Genomic DNA, 17,637 nt, shown 5'->3' with positions numbered 1-17,637 from the left:
TTTCATTGACTGGGTTCATAAAAATTACACTAAATTGTCAGATTTCTGCCTAAACCTTGTTCATAAAGTATGTTTTTTTTAATTTGATGTTCCTAGTGTATAGTTAGAGGAGAAAAACTCAAAGCTGTACAATATTTTCCCCACTGGTCTATATTTCATACCTAGCACCTTAGCAAAAGTGCAATTTCAATGGAAAATCCCATAGAAACCATATTTTTTATTTTAATTTCAGAAAACAGAGAATAAAGGGCCAAAATCTTATTATTTCATGTAGATTTACTGAATTCTTGAAAATAAACACCAAATTACCCCCAGCAAATACTAGCAAATACAATTTCTGATACCCAGGCAACCCCCTTATTAGATCAATAAATGTGCTCAATTTGAATAAAAACTGCACTCATGTCAAGATGAACCTTTTTTGACTTCAAGGACAAAGTTTCATCATCATTAGTTGAAAAATATATAAGTTAAAGCAAATTTAGTATCAGTGGTACATTGCATGACTCGTATGTCCAATTGTCGAAGGAAATAAGGCCCCTCCAAAATGTACATTTTTTTTTTAAATGCAATATTTTTGTGATTTTTTACATTGGTTGCATCATATTATGTGTATTTGATGCAATGAAGTTCAGTTTACTCAAGTTCCAGCTGCCTTAAGGCCAAAAATTGGGTTTTTATATATGCGGCCATGGTCAATGCACTTTTAGACCATGTATAGGGGTACACATATGAAAACTCATTTTATGATGCTGACAATGACTTAAATTGATCAACTTCAAACATAAAGTGGTCTACACATATCAAATGTACATTGAAAACAATAAGAAGTGGTTTCAAAGCTAAAACTGTCACTCCAGATCAATTTAAACCAGACCTGTACAGAGCTTGTTCAAGTGCGATTGTGTCCGATATTAAAAGTTAGCCTTTATTTGGGTTTTGAATGATGAAAGATCAGAAACAAATGTAAAATAATGTAAGGTTCTAAGCTTATCAGGTACATAAGCAGACAGTCAGCTGTATTTTTCCAGTTTTCCTACAAAAAATTTCATTTTTGAAACCTTATAGTGTATGCGGAACTCTAAAATTAGGTGTTTTTGAGACATCACAAGGTATATACATGTAGTGACTTACATTAGATGCATGAATATCAATGGAATGAATATATTAGGTTTATTTTCACATTATTTATATTATTTACTAGCAAATACAAAAGATTCGGACCAATAAAGCACATATCTGTGATTTTATAGATCCTAAGACAAGGCTGTGAAAACCCCTGATTTTGCCATATTTCATTGACTGGGTTCATAAAAATTACACTAAATTGTCAGATTTCTGCCTAAACCTTGTTCATAAAGTATGTTTTTTTTAATTTGATGTTCCTAGTGTATAGTTAGAGGAGAAAAACTCAAAGCTGTACAATATTTTCCCCACTGGTCTATATTTCATACCTAGCACCTTAGCAAAAGTGCAATTTCAATGGAAAATCCCATAGAAACCATATTTTTTATTTTAATTTCAGAAAACAGAGAATAAAGGGCCAAAATCTTATTATTTCATGTAGATTTACTGAATTCTTGAAAATAAACACCAAATTACCCCCAGCAAATACTAGCAAATACAATTTCTGATACCCAGGCAACCCCCTTATTAGATCAATAAATGTGCTCAATTTGAATAAAAACTGCACTCATGTCAAGATGAACCTTTTTTGACTTCAAGGACAAAGTTTCATCATCATTAGTTGAAAAATATATAAGTTAAAGCAAATTTAGTATCAGTGGTACATTGCATGACTCGTATGTCCAATTGTCGAAGGAAATAAGGCCCCTCCAAAATGTACATTTTTTTTTTAAATGCAATATTTTTGTGATTTTTTACATTGGTTGCATCATATTATGTGTATTTGATGCAATGAAGTTCAGTTTACTCAAGTTCCAGCTGCTTTAAGGCCAAAAATTGGGTTTTTATACATGCGGCCATGGTCAATGCACTTTTAGACCATGTATAGGGGTACACATATGAAAACTCATTTTATGATGCTGACAATGACTTAAATTGATCAACTTCAAACATAAAGTGGTCTACACATATCAAATGTACATTGAAAACAATAAGAAGTGGTTTCAAAGCTAAAACTGTCACTCCAGATCAATTTAAACCAGACCTGTACAGAGCTTGTTCAAGTGCGATTGTGTCCGATATTAAAAGTTAGCCTTTATTTGGGTTTTGAATGATGAAAGATCAGAAACAAATGTAAAATAATGTAAGGTTCTAAGCTTATCAGGTACATAAGCAGACAGTCAGCTGTATTTTTCCAGTTTTCCTACAAAAAATTTCATTTTTGAAACCTTATAGTGTATGCGGAACTCTAAAATTAGGTGTTTTTGAGACATCACAAGGTATATACATGTAGTGACTTACATTAGATGCATGAATATCAATGGAATGAATATATTAGGTTTATTTTCACATTATTTATATTATTTACTAGCAAATACAAAAGATTCGGACCAATAAAGCACATATCTGTGATTTTATAGATCCTAAGACAAGGCTGTGAAAACCCCTGATTTTGCCATATTTCATTGACTGGGTTCATAAAAATTACACTAAATTGTCAGATTTCTGCCTAAACCTTGTTCATAAAGTATGTTTTTTTTAATTTGATGTTCCTAGTGTATAGTTAGAGGAGAAAAACTCAAAGCTGTACAATATTTTCCCCACTGGTCTATATTTCATACCTAGCACCTTAGCAAAAGTGCAATTTCAACGGAAAATCCCATAGAAACCATATTTTTTATTTTAATTTCAGAAAACAGAGAATAAAGGGCCAAAATCTTATTATTTCATGTAGATTTACTGAATTCTTGAAAATAAACACCAAATTACCCCCAGCAAATACTAGCAAATACAATTTCTGATACCCAGGCAACCCCCTTATTAGATCAATAAATGTGCTCAATTTGAATAAAAACTGCACTCATGTCAAGATGAACCTTTTTTGACTTCAAGGACAAAGTTTCATCATCATTAGTTGAAAAATATATAAGTTAAAGCAAATTTAGTATCAGTGGTACATTGCATGACTCGTATGTCCAATTGTCGAAGGAAATAAGGCCCCTCCAAAATGTACATTTTTTTTTTAAATGCAATATTTTTGTGATTTTTTACATTGGTTGCATCATATTATGTGTATTTGATGCAATGAAGTTCAGTTTACTCAAGTTCCAGCTGCTTTAAGGCCAAAAATTGGGTTTTTATACATGCGGCCATGGTCAATGCACTTTTAGACCATGTATAGGGGTACACATATGAAAACTCATTTTATGATGCTGACAATGACTTAAATTGATCAACTTCAAACATAAAGTGGTCTACACATATCAAATGTACATTGAAAACAATAAGAAGTGGTTTCAAAGCTAAAACTGTCACTCCAGATCAATTTAAACCAGACCTGTACAGAGCTTGTTCAAGTGCGATTGTGTCCGATATTAAAAGTTAGCCTTTATTTGGGTTTTGAATGATGAAAGATCAGAAACAAATGTAAAATAATGTAAGGTTCTAAGCTTATCAGGTACATAAGCAGACAGTCAGCTGTATTTTTCCAGTTTTCCTACAAAAAATTTCATTTTTGAAACCTTATAGTGTATGCGGAACTCTAAAATTAGGTGTTTTTGAGACATCACAAGGTATATACATGTAGTGACTTACATTAGATGCATGAATATCAATGGAATGAATATATTAGGTTTATTTTCACATTATTTATATTATTTACTAGCAAATACAAAAGATTCGGACCAATAAAGCACATATCTGTGATTTTATAGATCCTAAGACAAGGCTGTGAAAACCCCTGATTTTGCCATATTTCATTGACTGGGTTCATAAAAATTACACTAAATTGTCAGATTTCTGCCTAAACCTTGTTCATAAAGTATGTTTTTTTTAATTTGATGTTCCTAGTGTATAGTTAGAGGAGAAAAACTCAAAGCTGTACAATATTTTCCCCACTGGTCTATATTTCATACCTAGCACCTTAGCAAAAGTGCAATTTCAATGGAAAATCCCATAGAAACCATATTTTTTATTTTAATTTCAGAAAACAGAGAATAAAGGGCCAAAATCTTATTATTTCATGTAGATTTACTGAATTCTTGAAAATAAACACCAAATTACCCCCAGCAAATACTAGCAAATACAATTTCTGATACCCAGGCAACCCCCTTATTAGATCAATAAATGTGCTCAATTTGAATAAAAACTGCACTCATGTCAAGATGAACCTTTTTTGACTTCAAGGACAAAGTTTCATCATCATTAGTTGAAAAATATATAAGTTAAAGCAAATTTAGTATCAGTGGTACATTGCATGACTCGTATGTCCAATTGTCGAAGGAAATAAGGCCCCTCCAAAATGTACATTTTTTTTTTAAATGCAATATTTTTGTGATTTTTTACATTGGTTGCAGCATATTATGTGTATTTGATGCAATGAAGTTCAGTTTACTCAAGTTCCAGCTGCTTTAAGGCCAAAAATTGGGTTTTTATACATGCGGCCATGGTCAATGCACTTTTAGACCATGTATAGGGGTACACATATGAAAACTCATTTTATGATGCTGACAATGACTTAAATTGATCAACTTCAAACATAAAGTGGTCTACACATATCAAATGTACATTGAAAACAATAAGAAGTGGTTTCAAAGCTAAAACTGTCACTCCAGATCAATTTAAACCAGACCTGTACAGAGCTTGTTCAAGTGCGATTGTGTCCGATATTAAAAGTTAGCCTTTATTTGGGTTTTGAATGATGAAAGATCTGAAACAAATGTAAAATAATGTAAGGTTCTAAGCTTATCAGGTACATAAGCAGACAGTCAGCTGTATTTTTCCAGTTTTCCTACAAAAAATTTCATTTTTGAAACCTTATAGTGTATGCGGAACTCTAAAATTAGGTGTTTTTGAGACATCACAAGGTATATACATGTAGTGACTTACATTAGATGCATGAATATCAATGGAATGAATATATTAGGTTTATTTTCACATTATTTATATTATTTACTAGCAAATACAAAAGATTCGGACCAATAAAACACATACAACGAAAACCAAGGGGAATTAATTGTGTTCTCGTACCAGTAGGTACCAGTATGTATTGCATATCCCTGAGCAGGTGTACATCCTTTTTTATCTTTAACTCAAGGGAGCCTCTTGTTTAAAGTAAAGTATAATGACTGGTACAACCAACTGTTTTAAACTATAGATATGGTCATTTCAATTATAATAAATCCAAAATAAATTATACCAATATCATAGTTTTAAAAAAATGTAGCTTTTCATATGCAGAAAATACAGATTTTAAGCCATTTTGGTACCCAGGCAGATACAAATGGACCTCAATATGACAGGAAAAGGACTTTTTCTTTAAAACAGATAGCTATGATGCAAGAAAAATAGTTTATTGGTATAAATATTATAATAATAACTGTCTGCTTTAGATACTTTTTGAAAAAATTCAGTTTTTATATGAAAAAACACCTTTAATTTTCTTGCCACATTAGAATCTGTCCATTTGAACCACTAAAAAAAGTCCACTAAAAATTGGCTGTTGACTTTTGTGACATTTCTGTGTTTAAATCAACCACACAGTTATATGGCAACTCATTTAAGTTATTTATTTGAAAGAAAAACAAAAAATAAAAAAAATATTCATTTTTTCATATATAAGAGGCAATGTATGGAAAATGACTATTTTCAAGTCCTAACCACATACTTAAAATGTGTTGTAACTTGAAAACTATCCTTTATGCAGGAGTATTACTTACTTTAGGTTACATGAATATAGATATGCTCACCATAAACAGTCAAGATAATAATTTTATTGAACTGATATTATACAAATTCATGAAAACAAAATGCATTTCCAAATTTGGTAAAGATTAACCATAAATGCAAAAAACAGAGCTACCATAAAAAATCAGGTTCAAAAGTTGGCTAATTCATCTTAAAAGTGTTACCTGCATTGGGGTACTACTTTTTCAGCTGGTAAAGACCACTTGCTGAATATCCAACTTTACTTGAAAAACTGGCTTACTAGGTCTCAGTATCGTATTAATTTTCCCATAGACTTCTATAGTGAAGTGCATATTTTTAGGATTTTTTAAAAAGTATGTAAATTGATTCAATAAAACTTTCACTTATGTAGCATTTCTAAGGACATGTGAAAAAAATAATTCCCACAAAGAAAATAGGGTGAGTCCACGAAGATCGGACAGAAAAGTAGTCTCGAACTATAAATAGCCATTTTCCCGACTTTCACTTTCGTTTTGCACTCACCAAACCAACCTTTTCAGTGGAACATTTTTATGATATTATGTTTAGATTTTCTTTTAAAAAAGTTCTTCATCTTACAGTGTGATGTTTGCTCTATTTTATAAGTCATTGTTCATATCTTTTGACAAAATATTAGTTTGTAGAGAGGCAAAAAGAAAATGCACTATATTTTTATAGCATCCATGTTTAAACGTACACCTGCTCAGGGATATGCAATACGATACTGGTACCGTAAGTGTTGATGTAGCTGCGAAATCGTAGCTCTTGATTCTTTTTTTTTTTTTTTTTTTTTTTTTTTTTTTTTTTTTTTGCGACCTAGAGCTACGAATTTTACTCCTTAAAAAATTTGCGATTACGATGTCCTTGATCTATCGCACCTATTTTCCCTTCGTCACAGGCTTCGTATCGTGGCTATGTCGTATGTGCTTCGCAGGCTGTCAACACATAGTTGTTTCGTTTTGTTAAAATTTTTCAACCACATTACCTTAATAAGCATATATGAATATTCATATCTTTCTTATTGTAGCTCAAAATAACAGATAATACGTAATTACAAGAATAAGTCACAAGTTTTCAGTCAGTAGAATAGACTTACAATTTGTTTACTTTTAGTACAAAACAGGCACTACCTGACAATCCTGCAAAAAGTTTTAACTGGATTTGTTGCTTAGTATGTGATCCTAATACATGTTAGTTCTTAAAAGTTCTTAAATAGAACTTAAAATAAGATATGCTGTGTGCAAAGATTGAAATATGATGATTGGCATTTGTTTTTTATTTTGTTATTTTGTTTTGTTTTTGGGAGGGGGAGGGTTCAATACCAACAGAAATTTTTCAACAAAACCATATTTAACTCAATCTTTACACATATGGCTGGCATTTTAATACCTGTACAAACTAAATTTGTCTAGCTGTATTTTTATTTTTCAGAACTTTAAGTGAAGACTTGTATTTAAAAGAGAGACACTTACACATTTCTTAGAGTAGAATATTGACCAATTAAAAATGGCGATTATCATTTGACACATTTACTGTAGCAGTAAGTACTTATACATGCAATACTCAGTGATTATTAAATAATTAAACAATTTTTTTTCATCCACAGGTATGCATTTTTTAACATAATCTTGATGACATTGTCAATAGGCTGAAACAGTTTTGCTTTGAATATACAGGAAGCTTTCATGACGAGCATTTTAATAGAAAGCACACTTAAACTCGCAAAATAGTAGTGGAGATGTTTGATATTGTTTTTCGTTTCACGGACTATCAGAAACTTTCACGCATACTGTTTGAATGATTAAAAAGTCATCTAATTTTTTATATTATTAAAATTGGAAAGTTAGGCTTTATGTAAAGATATAATATATGCACTAGACCCATAAATGGAGATAATTAAATTGATTGGTTTTTAATGTGGAAACCTTGTTAGCACAGCTCCTCCAAAACCACTCAAGGTATTTTAAAAAAAAATATGTGAAGAAATGCATCAGTAGAGATTCAATGCTGTACTTTTAGCTTTGTATATTGTAGGGACAACCTGATAATACCAGATGACTATTAATACATTGACCAACCTGATGGATTGGGTTTTGGATCTTGTAGTGAGAGCAACATGTGATAACTTGTAATTACAGGTATTCCTATATATGCATGGTAAAGCAGTACTTGTACATGATTTTGATGTTTTTTTTTAGGTAATCAGTTTACTTCAAATTGTTATTAATGTTGTGCACTCTGTTAGTTAATTGAGCACAACAAGCATATTACTTGTAGTTAGTTTTTCAACTTAGAACATTAAGTTCTGTCTTTATACATGAGTGAGTTCCATATAAATCAGAATAAATTAATAAGTTATAAATATTTGTAAGAAACCTTTAAGAGTTGAAGACCTACAAATTATACTTTGCATGGCTTTGAAAAGTGAGGGGGTGGTTGTTGCCTGCTGAAACTGACCAATCACCCTCATGGTAATTAGTCAGCCAGTAACACAAATCATGTTTACACTAGGTTGTTACTTTATTATCTTTCAAGCTATGTTTTTGATAATTGGCATGTTGGAAAGCATTTTTAAGATGCATAGCCTTCTACATGCTCTAGGGTTAATTACCATTGACCTTGACATCACATTTTTGTGCTTTGTTTGCATTTTTTTATTAAAAATCTACCCAATACTATGACATTTTTAGTTCTTAACTTTTTTAGGTATCATTATTGGTTGGGATTCTATGATCAGAATAGCTGCTGGTATACAGCAAGAAATTCCTGCAAAATTTTAGGAGGATTTTCACATTATATTTAAGAGCAACACTACATGTATCATGATCAGATCATCACTACAAAGTGTGCAGTACATAACATGAGCTTTTACTATTATTACCATCAAATGAGAAATTGAGAATCTTCTTTTGGTGATACTGGAGTACAGTTGTAAAGAAATCATCATTGCTACCTAAATATGATATATTTACATACATGTACTTGTGACTGCTAATATTATTCCCACTGAAGCTAAAGTGTTGACATTCAAGGAATAGTTTAGATGTATCAGCCTCATTCACAGAAGGGTAAAATTGGAGGAAACTATAGGGGTTTAGACATAAGCAACAAACATGTAAATTTTGAAATAGGAATGTAGTTACACATTTATTCATCAGAAGAAATCAATTCATTTTATTCAAAACCCCAACATTGCAAAAAAGGTTTTAATTTTTTTAAATAAGCATTAATAAATGTCTGCCGATTCAGGCATTATTGTACCTTACTATGATTTAATGTGCTGTAATGTGTATCAAGCATTCATTTTCTGTTAAAGTAATTTTATATCTGTTTACATTCATGACAATATTAGGTGTTTTTATTATGTCTATGTTAGCCAGATTGGAATAGTTTATATGAACTGTGGTTCTTGCCCATGATATAAGGTTCAAAATGATAAGTTAGACTTTGATTCAGACATTTAATTCCTGTCAAATTGCATGGGCATGTATTTCATATCCTTAGAAATTATGAAAGAAGATTTAGGCTTTAATTTGCTCATTTTTGCCAAAATTTAGCACAAAATCAACCCAATTTTTACACAAAAGTGGGGGGGGGGTGTATTAAATAAAGTTGATTTTGCATTTTAACACTTTTTGTTTAAGAATGGACATAAAATGCAAAAAAAATACAGATACTTTTGTGTTGAATGCGGATATAGTTATGAAATGTTATGAAAGACTAACCTTTTTGTAGTTTGTCAACAATATCAGTAATTTTGCAATGCAAAAAAAAAAAGAACTATATTTTGTTATAAAGCATGTTCAAGAAATAACACTTATTTTTTTAGGTTGAATAATTTAATACTTAAAAACATGCATATTCCTTATAAAATTTAATAAAGTAATAATATACTTACTAAATGTGAGAACGCATTGGTTATTACTTGTTTATAAATAATAGAGATATAAAATTATTTAAATTCTATAGTTTCATTCAATCTACACATACATTTGTACTTTCTGGTATCTTATCATAATACCTCTTCATACACATGTATCCATTTTTATATGTTTATAACTGTATTGATTTACAAACAAAAAATCCCATGGGACAAAAAAAATCCCATGGGAGAAAAAAAAATCCCATGGGAGAAAAAAATCCCATGGGACACAAAAAAATCCCATGATTTTTGAATTGAAACTATAAGTTTATTTTATCAAAAATTGTAAAATAAAGTGCATTTCATTAAATCCCATGCAAATCTGCATCCAATGGTTACTCACATGACATGGTAGGTTGAAGAAAAAGCGGTGCAAGATTTGCAATTCAGTGTTTTGCAAATTTAAATTGTCTTGTGTTCAACACAGAATTTTATAAGAAACGTATTAAAAAAGGAATCGTTAAAATTGAATACAAATTAAACCTTCTACATCATTTTAAATAAAGACCTAATTTACCCCTTTTGTCCCCCTTTTTGCAAATGTAGAACGGTAGAGACCATTGACCCATAAAATAGACAGCTGCCGCTAGAAGCAATAAACTATATATCAAAATTTCATTAGTTCACTACATATAAAGTTATCGCATGGAAAAAACCAACTACGACGACGACGACGACGACATCCTCATTGCATAATAGGTCCGATTGTTTTTCTCCGGTCGTATAAATTCAACAAATCTAGCTTTATTTGACATCTTTTGCTTTTCATAAAATTTAAAATGCCAATGGCATAATTGAAATCAGATTGACTGATTTTGCAAGGAAGAGTAAAGTCCTATTATTACCCCCACAATTAAATTGAAGCTGCGATCAAATCTAGTATTACTAACAATCGCGCAAAATTAATTTGAACAAGGTCTCTAAAAACAATTCTCTGCATCATCAATTGCACGGTATCTCTAGATATGTCAGTGCCACTCTGAATACATTGAAGTTGCATCCCTCGATAACCTTGGTGTCCCCCTGATGATTGAACATTATCCTGGATGAAAAGTGCTGCTTGCAAAACATCAGTGATTTTCTACGACTTAAAGTTGCCCTCTTTAGAATTCTTTTTAGTGTTCTCATACTAATAAAGATTTCATGAACTTCTAAAAGCAATCTTAAAATGGTTTTGTATTCAAAACCAAGAAGTCTAAAATAAAATTTGCATATCTGTTCCCTGTCCATAGCTATACAAAGAAATAAAAAGAGACAATAAATCAGAATTACAAAATGTTCATCGCACAATTGTAGAATAAAAAAACTCTACTTCTGTACATTACATTTCTGAAATTTAACGAAATGATATTATACTTCTGTGGTTACATAGTTGGATATTACTTATTGAATTTTTCTATATCCCACGCAATTATCCTAACCACATCTTGATATTTTTTCTAATAATGTGTATGTATAAAAGTCAACTTTAGAATCATCCCACCAATGTGCCATTTGTTTAGTTGTGAGTTGGTATTTTGCGATTAAATATGTAGCATCAAAGTCTTGCTCTTCTCTTGGTGAATAATCATGCTTCTTATTAAACGTTCTTTAAGTTTATCACTTTGCAATAAAACTTTCAACATCAAATATTGGGACTTACCGCCGGCTATTATCGAGGTGGCGGAAGTCAAACCGGATATGACATCATTGCTGTAACTTTCTGTTGAATTTACGACACGGTCATATCGTAAATTTGACATTGCTGTATTGCAATTTCGACATACGATGTCGTAAGTTCGACCATGTAAGTCTACTTTCAACATAACTATATCGTAATTTCGACAATGTAAGTCTAATTTCAACATAGCTATATCATACATGGTTAAATCGTTATTTCGACATAACTATATCGAAATTTACGATGTCGTAATTGCGACATGATATATTTTTTAAGTGGCCTTAATCGGCTTCCGTAGGTTTAAGAGTATATGAAAGTTCCATACTTACCCAAAAACATTATATCTCCACATCTATGCACGTTTTTATCAATAACTAAACGCTTCTTCCAAATTAAACTCATTTAAAGCAATGTGTTATGTAATTTGTTGAAAATAAACGCATGCGACAGACTAATTTCATGAAATGTAGTTTTTCGGAGAACGACTGGGGGATACAAAATGCTCTGTATGGGTACGAACTAGTCTACATTTTATAACATAAAGATATAAGTAGTATCATCTAGAGATATGCTATAGTCGTTATAATACATACATGAATATTCTGCAATGGCATAATAACGCGTAAAAATATCGAAATATCATTTACATACCTTTCTTCTTTTCTTAGCTATGTCGTAATTTCGACATATTTATTTTTTTTTCAAATGACCCTAACCGGCTTCCGTACTTAATCTCCTGTTTTGTTTCTGATCTGAAGAATTTTAAGTGGTTTTATTGATGTAGAATATGAAATTTGCAATTGGTCCACCAAGGGACCTTCTCCTCTAAAAGCACTGGTTATACTTACAAAGAACTTGTAAGATGATTTCAAATGTTGGGTCTTTAATAATTCCTTTTTCATTATTCTGACTTATGCATGTACTTATACAGTTCATTGGTATGAAATTTTAATATTTTCAGAATTGATAAGAAGTTATCTACTTGTGAAAATAAGGGCAAGATGAAAAGACTGGATAAAGACAGTGAGACCTACTTGTCTTGTTTAAAAGCAGCCAAGTCCAAAGAAAGGAGGCTGGCCAATTCGCCAACATGTTTCAGAGAAGCAGCATCTGGTGAAACTAATAAGGAAATATGCAAGTGAAGAACAGTTAAATGCTTATTGTGACATTTATTGTAATATCTATGAAAAAGTCACTCATTCCTTAGTCCTGTTTTGAATGTAACTGCTATCGATTATAATACATTTCACACTGTAAATAAAAAGTACAATTCCTATAAAATTACGGTTCCTTCTCATTACCATACAAATAATTAAGTACTTACTGTTAAACCTTAATTGACAAAATTAAACGTTGTGTCATATTTTTAAAATCAATTTAGGTTGATGTTGCGTTTTGAAACATATGGTTCCAAACAAGAAGTATTCCCTTTTTTACTACTCAAATGACGACCTGTTTAGTAGAAAAGAAAAACAGGATTTTTTTCTTTTTTTAATTTTACAAACAGAAAGCTCAGTAAGGAAATAACTGATTTTGAAGGTAATAATGCCATAATATCAAAGAAGAAGTCTTTTAATATTTAATGCATTTTTCAAAACAATTTAGCAATAATGGCTTCATTTCTATGTCCATTAATTATTTTCTCCTTCTTGTGTTTTAGAGGGGCAATCAGTATACCATAGGCTTTCAAAGCAACTTAGGTACAGCATAAAAAAAGTGTCGGAAGAGTCGGTAGATGGTTACAATTGGGGAACCATGTTGTAGCGAGCCATTGATAATAAGCCCTGATGATGTAAATACTGTTGAGAGTAAAATTTTCAACTGCCTTGGGCAATGTCAGGGAATACCATCAGCAATGAAACAGGAAGTTATCCAGTTGAAATGTCTTGCCACCAGATGTGCTGATGAGAAAGCACTCCTTAAACATGAAATGGTATCAACTTTGAATTGGTACTACAACCAACTCATGAAATTAAGAAAAAAATGTTAACTGAACTTGATTTATCTGGTACTATGTCACTTTTTATCAGAGAAGGAATGTGTATAGAAATGAAAATAAAACATTTAAGTAAACTTTTCCAAGAATATATTGGTGATATTTGTGCTCCTTTTCCTTTAATTTTAACAGAAAATGTAATGTCGGATGACTATGAAAGAGTGACAGAAATGTTGGTTTACTTGGCAATCAGTTGAAGATTTGTTGGTAGATGGAGATAATGATAGTGATATTGAAAGTGACAGTGATGATGAAACTGAATAAACGTAAAATTTTTATTCTATATCTTTAAGTTTTGTTTATGATAATCACAATTTCAGTATTACTTAAACTTGTAATTCCTGTTTCAACTTGTGATATACCAGTAATATGTTTATCACGCCATTGATAATTAACTCTGATTGTAAAAATATTGTTGAAAGCGAAATTTTCATTTTGCTTGGGCAATACAAAGGAGAAACAGGAAATTGTTCAGTTAAAATGCTTTGTCACCTTATATTGTATCTCCATTTTCCAAGTTTGACAAAAACAGTTGAGCAGATGTGTTCTTAACACAATGTAACTTAATACAATTGTTACACTTCATACGTACTGCTCATGAAATATTATTTAAAAAAATCCCAGATTCTCATTCAAAATATATCAAAATTAGTGGGCTGAATTTTATTTTTTTTTCTCATTCGAGTGAAAAAAAACTGTAGATTTGAAACACATTTTCCTATATTGGAGATGAAGGGAATTTTTTTTCTGGGAGGGTGATAAAATTTGGTCAGTTGGGGATGAGAATCAAGGATAGTTTTGTTTTTACTTGCAGTACTAAGACATACATGTACTTATTTACCAGGACTTTCTCTTTGGATAACAATGAAATAAAAAATGCAAAATACATTTAAGCAATGATGAAAATCTTCATAATGGCAAAAGAGGTTAAAGAAAAAACATCATCTGTATGTACTTAAAGTTTTTTAGTAGCACTCCAGCTAAATATCATGCAAAATGTGATTCATGGGTAAAAAGCCTACATATTTTTATTTTTGATATTTTGTTTGAAATGTCATAGTAAACAGAAATTAACATATGGTTTTTCATATAATCCGTGCTCTTAGGAGATAAAAATTATATAGAATGCACTGTAGATTTCAAAATTAAGGGAGATAACTTTGTACAAGACTCAAATACAATAGAATATACTGGATTTTCAACGTTGATTATCCCCCTAAGAGCAGGCATATTTGAATGAATAATTTCACATTTCATACTATAGACCTATAAAACAATTACAAAAATAAAAATATGCAGCCTTTTTGGGGTGTATCACATTTTTCAGATTTTGCATGATTCTTACAAAGACAGCTACTTAAGTTAACATTACCTATAATGTACTAATGTTTGCATTGTAAGTTACGTGTAATGGTACCTTTGTATTTGTGTTGTTTTTTAATGAGATGTGCAAGGGAAAAATAGTTGCAGACTGTGTTTACCCTCTTTATACAAAGTGTTTTATTTATTAACAATCTTTTTTTCCAAAATAAGTTCCTCCTTTACTGCATCATAGATGAAAAAATTCAGAAGGTGTTGTTTATATGTGGATGAGTGTGAAGGAGGACATAATTGTTAGATCTTTGTTATCAGACACTTACAAATTGTAATGATTTAGCTTGCAATTTTTACATGTTTATGCACTCTCCATTTATATCATATGTGATGATGAATTTTTGGAAACCATATAAGCCTGGATGGGAAATATTTCAGTCGATGAAATGAAAAAAAAGTTTTCATTTGGTGGAACTATAGGAAGGCTCCTTGTAGAGTTATTGAAAAATGACATATTTTTGCTGTTTTGAGCCATTTTCTATAAAACCAATGTAAGTAAGTAAGTTTCAGTTTATAAAATGATTTTTATGATAAGGCCTACGAAAGTCTTCATGGCATTGAAGTTGTAGGTCAACTCCCTGTTGGTGTTTCTGAACTTCTGGGTCGTAGGAATCAACCGGGACTCCTTAGCCTTTCTAGTTACACAAAAGAAAATCCTCAAGGCACTAGGTGAAAGAATCTATCCGGAATTTGACCGATCCGATTCTAAAATTATAGTTTTACTTGTTGAAATTTTTACTGTCACTTTTTTTCTAGCTTCTCACTTCATGCCAAATTCTTGACAGAGTTGTTCATTATTTCTAGTGATATCTAACCAATTTTTAGCACCACCTGGTGGATAAAATAACTTTGGGCCATATATGACTTCTATTCTGTCAATTTTTTCAAGAAGAAATTCTTTTTGCATCCGAGGTTATTTTCTAGTATAGCAGAATTGGTCGCGTATTTCCAATTGTCCTGGAAACCTCTTCCTTTTGCAAATAAGACAAACTGCGGGAAGTTGTTATAATTTATGCCATTGGGTGCAATTAACACTCGTCAAAACTGCCAATGCATGTTTGATTATTACAAGTTATAATTTGTTGCTGATGACTTCTGATAAGAAATATGCATATTTATGTATTGTTGTGAAACTAAGTTTTTCTATTGTAATTAAAAAAAATGAATTTATAGTTTGACTTTTTTATGTTGTTTGAAAGAATAAAATGAATCACAAAGAACACAAATATCACGCCCGGCACAAAGAACACATATATCTCAACAGGCATAAAGAACGCAAATATCTCAACAGACATAAAGAATACAAATATCTCAACAGGCATAAAGAACACAGATATCTCAACAGGCACAAAGAACACAAAACATCACAACAGACACAAAGAACGGTCACCTTTTTCTGGCAGTTGTATTGTCTGGTGAGACAAGTATATGTTCGCCGCCCCTCCCCTAAAAATATCACTACAAAGGAAATGAAATAAATTGGTTTGATTTTCAAAGAAATTAGTTAAGGGGACCACACTGGAGTTTCTTCTAAAGAGTGTAAATGTGTGCACATTGGGTTTAGTGTTCACTTTATATTATTTGATTTGATACAAAGAAATATTCAAAGCTTCTGCTTAATATTAAATGATAGTCCTCTAGCTAAGTATTTCTCAAATGAAGCAGAAGTAGATCGTAGTATTCCCAAAAATTGTTTCAATTAAGTACAGAGTAATATTTGTGATATATTCTGCATAATATAGAAAGAAATCAACGAGCAGTTTAAAAAAGCTGCAACACAAATATTTTCTAATGAGAAAAAGAAAACACTCCTCAAAATTTTAAGTTCTTGAAGTTTTTAGGAATCAGGGTAATGTTATAGTAAGTACTTCATTACAAAATATCTATGAACTATGGTTAATACCAGACAAGTGTTAAAAATCTATTATATGGGTTAGAAATGTGAAAAAGCACTCTATTTTAATTGAAAAATAATCAAAAATATAATGCATTGCAAAATCAACTATATGCAGCTGCAGTGGATGTTACATGAACAGCAGGAACATATATGTTTGACAAAAAAAAAAACTCTAAGTTTGATAAAGTTTAGTTGAAATGTTTATGTCTTACACTTTGAAGCCCCTGATTAACAAAGGAAAAGGGCCATAAAGGTTTTACTCTAAATCAAATTTCTGTTATGGTATGGAACTAAGTAGTACAATTTCAAAGGGCTGGATTAAAGCACTTAAAAATTAAAAAAAATAATAATAAAATTTGTACAATGTGGCATCTAGTATATGTAAACTATTTGATTCAGTTCGCTGCATTGTGTATGTCGTAGGTCTTTGTTGCCTGTTTTCTTTTTCAGGCCATGTACTTGGATTATAATTTATCAGCATTACCCCATTATTGACAATTTGCTATTTTTTAAGTGATAATACCTATAACATTCTTTTCCAGTTGTTTTAAAGTACCTGTAGCATTCTTTTCCAGTTGTTTTCTAATGAAATCAAACAGAAGTATATGTTTTCAAAGATTTTTTTTAAATAATGTATAATAATTTTCTCAAAACTACTTGACGGCAGTTGTGAAATTTAAAAAAAATGTATAGTCATAATTACTAACTTTAACTTTTTAAAGTTTCTATCCAGGGGAGATAATTGGCAGGAAAATAATCTGTTGAATAAGCTAAATTATGGCATATTTCAGAGAAATGCATAATTTGATGATATTGCCTATCCTGGTCATTATTTCTATTTTCACATAATATCCGTATAGTGATATTGGTAATCTGCCTATAGTTTAAGAGGTGCATTGTGCAAGAAATTGTAAAAAAAAAAAAAAAACAACAACAGT

General features: G+C 30.9%; 2 long non-coding RNA genes and 1 pseudogene across 8 annotated transcripts in view; 2 read left to right on the top strand and 1 right to left on the bottom strand.

The window, feature by feature from the left end:
• Positions 1–6,777, bottom strand: part of LOC148606874 (uncharacterized) — a 132,063-nt gene extending 125,286 nt beyond the window's left edge. The window contains exon 1 of the long non-coding RNA XR_015915563.1: positions 6,036–6,777. This is a non-coding gene — a long non-coding RNA (uncharacterized LOC148606874). The remainder of the gene's footprint in view (positions 1–6,035) is intronic.
• LOC148606871 (uncharacterized) overlaps positions 6,530–17,637 on the top strand; it is a 27,675-nt gene continuing 16,567 nt past the window's right edge. The window contains exons 1-4 of one of the 6 annotated variants that reach the window (XR_015915558.1): positions 6,530–6,582; positions 7,282–7,390; positions 7,885–7,988; positions 8,557–12,386. This is a non-coding gene — a long non-coding RNA (uncharacterized LOC148606871). The other 5 variants (XR_015915559.1, XR_015915561.1, XR_015915557.1 and 2 more) reach the window with 5 other exon arrangements.
• LOC148606873 (uncharacterized) lies at positions 12,392–15,974 on the top strand (annotated as a pseudogene). Its single transcript, XR_015915330.1, has 2 exons — positions 12,392–12,570; positions 13,093–15,974. The product of XR_015915330.1 is annotated as an uncharacterized LOC148606873 (transcript).

Source organism: Perna viridis, chromosome 9 (assembly GCF_037379345.1).
Source record: "Perna viridis isolate PV_CMFRI_1.1 ecotype Kerala chromosome 9, ASM3737934v1, whole genome shotgun sequence".
NCBI lineage: Eukaryota > Metazoa > Mollusca > Bivalvia > Mytilida > Mytilidae > Perna > Perna viridis.
The sequence above is the reverse complement of the archived record's forward strand: the minus strand, read 5'-3'. Positions and strand labels throughout refer to the sequence as shown.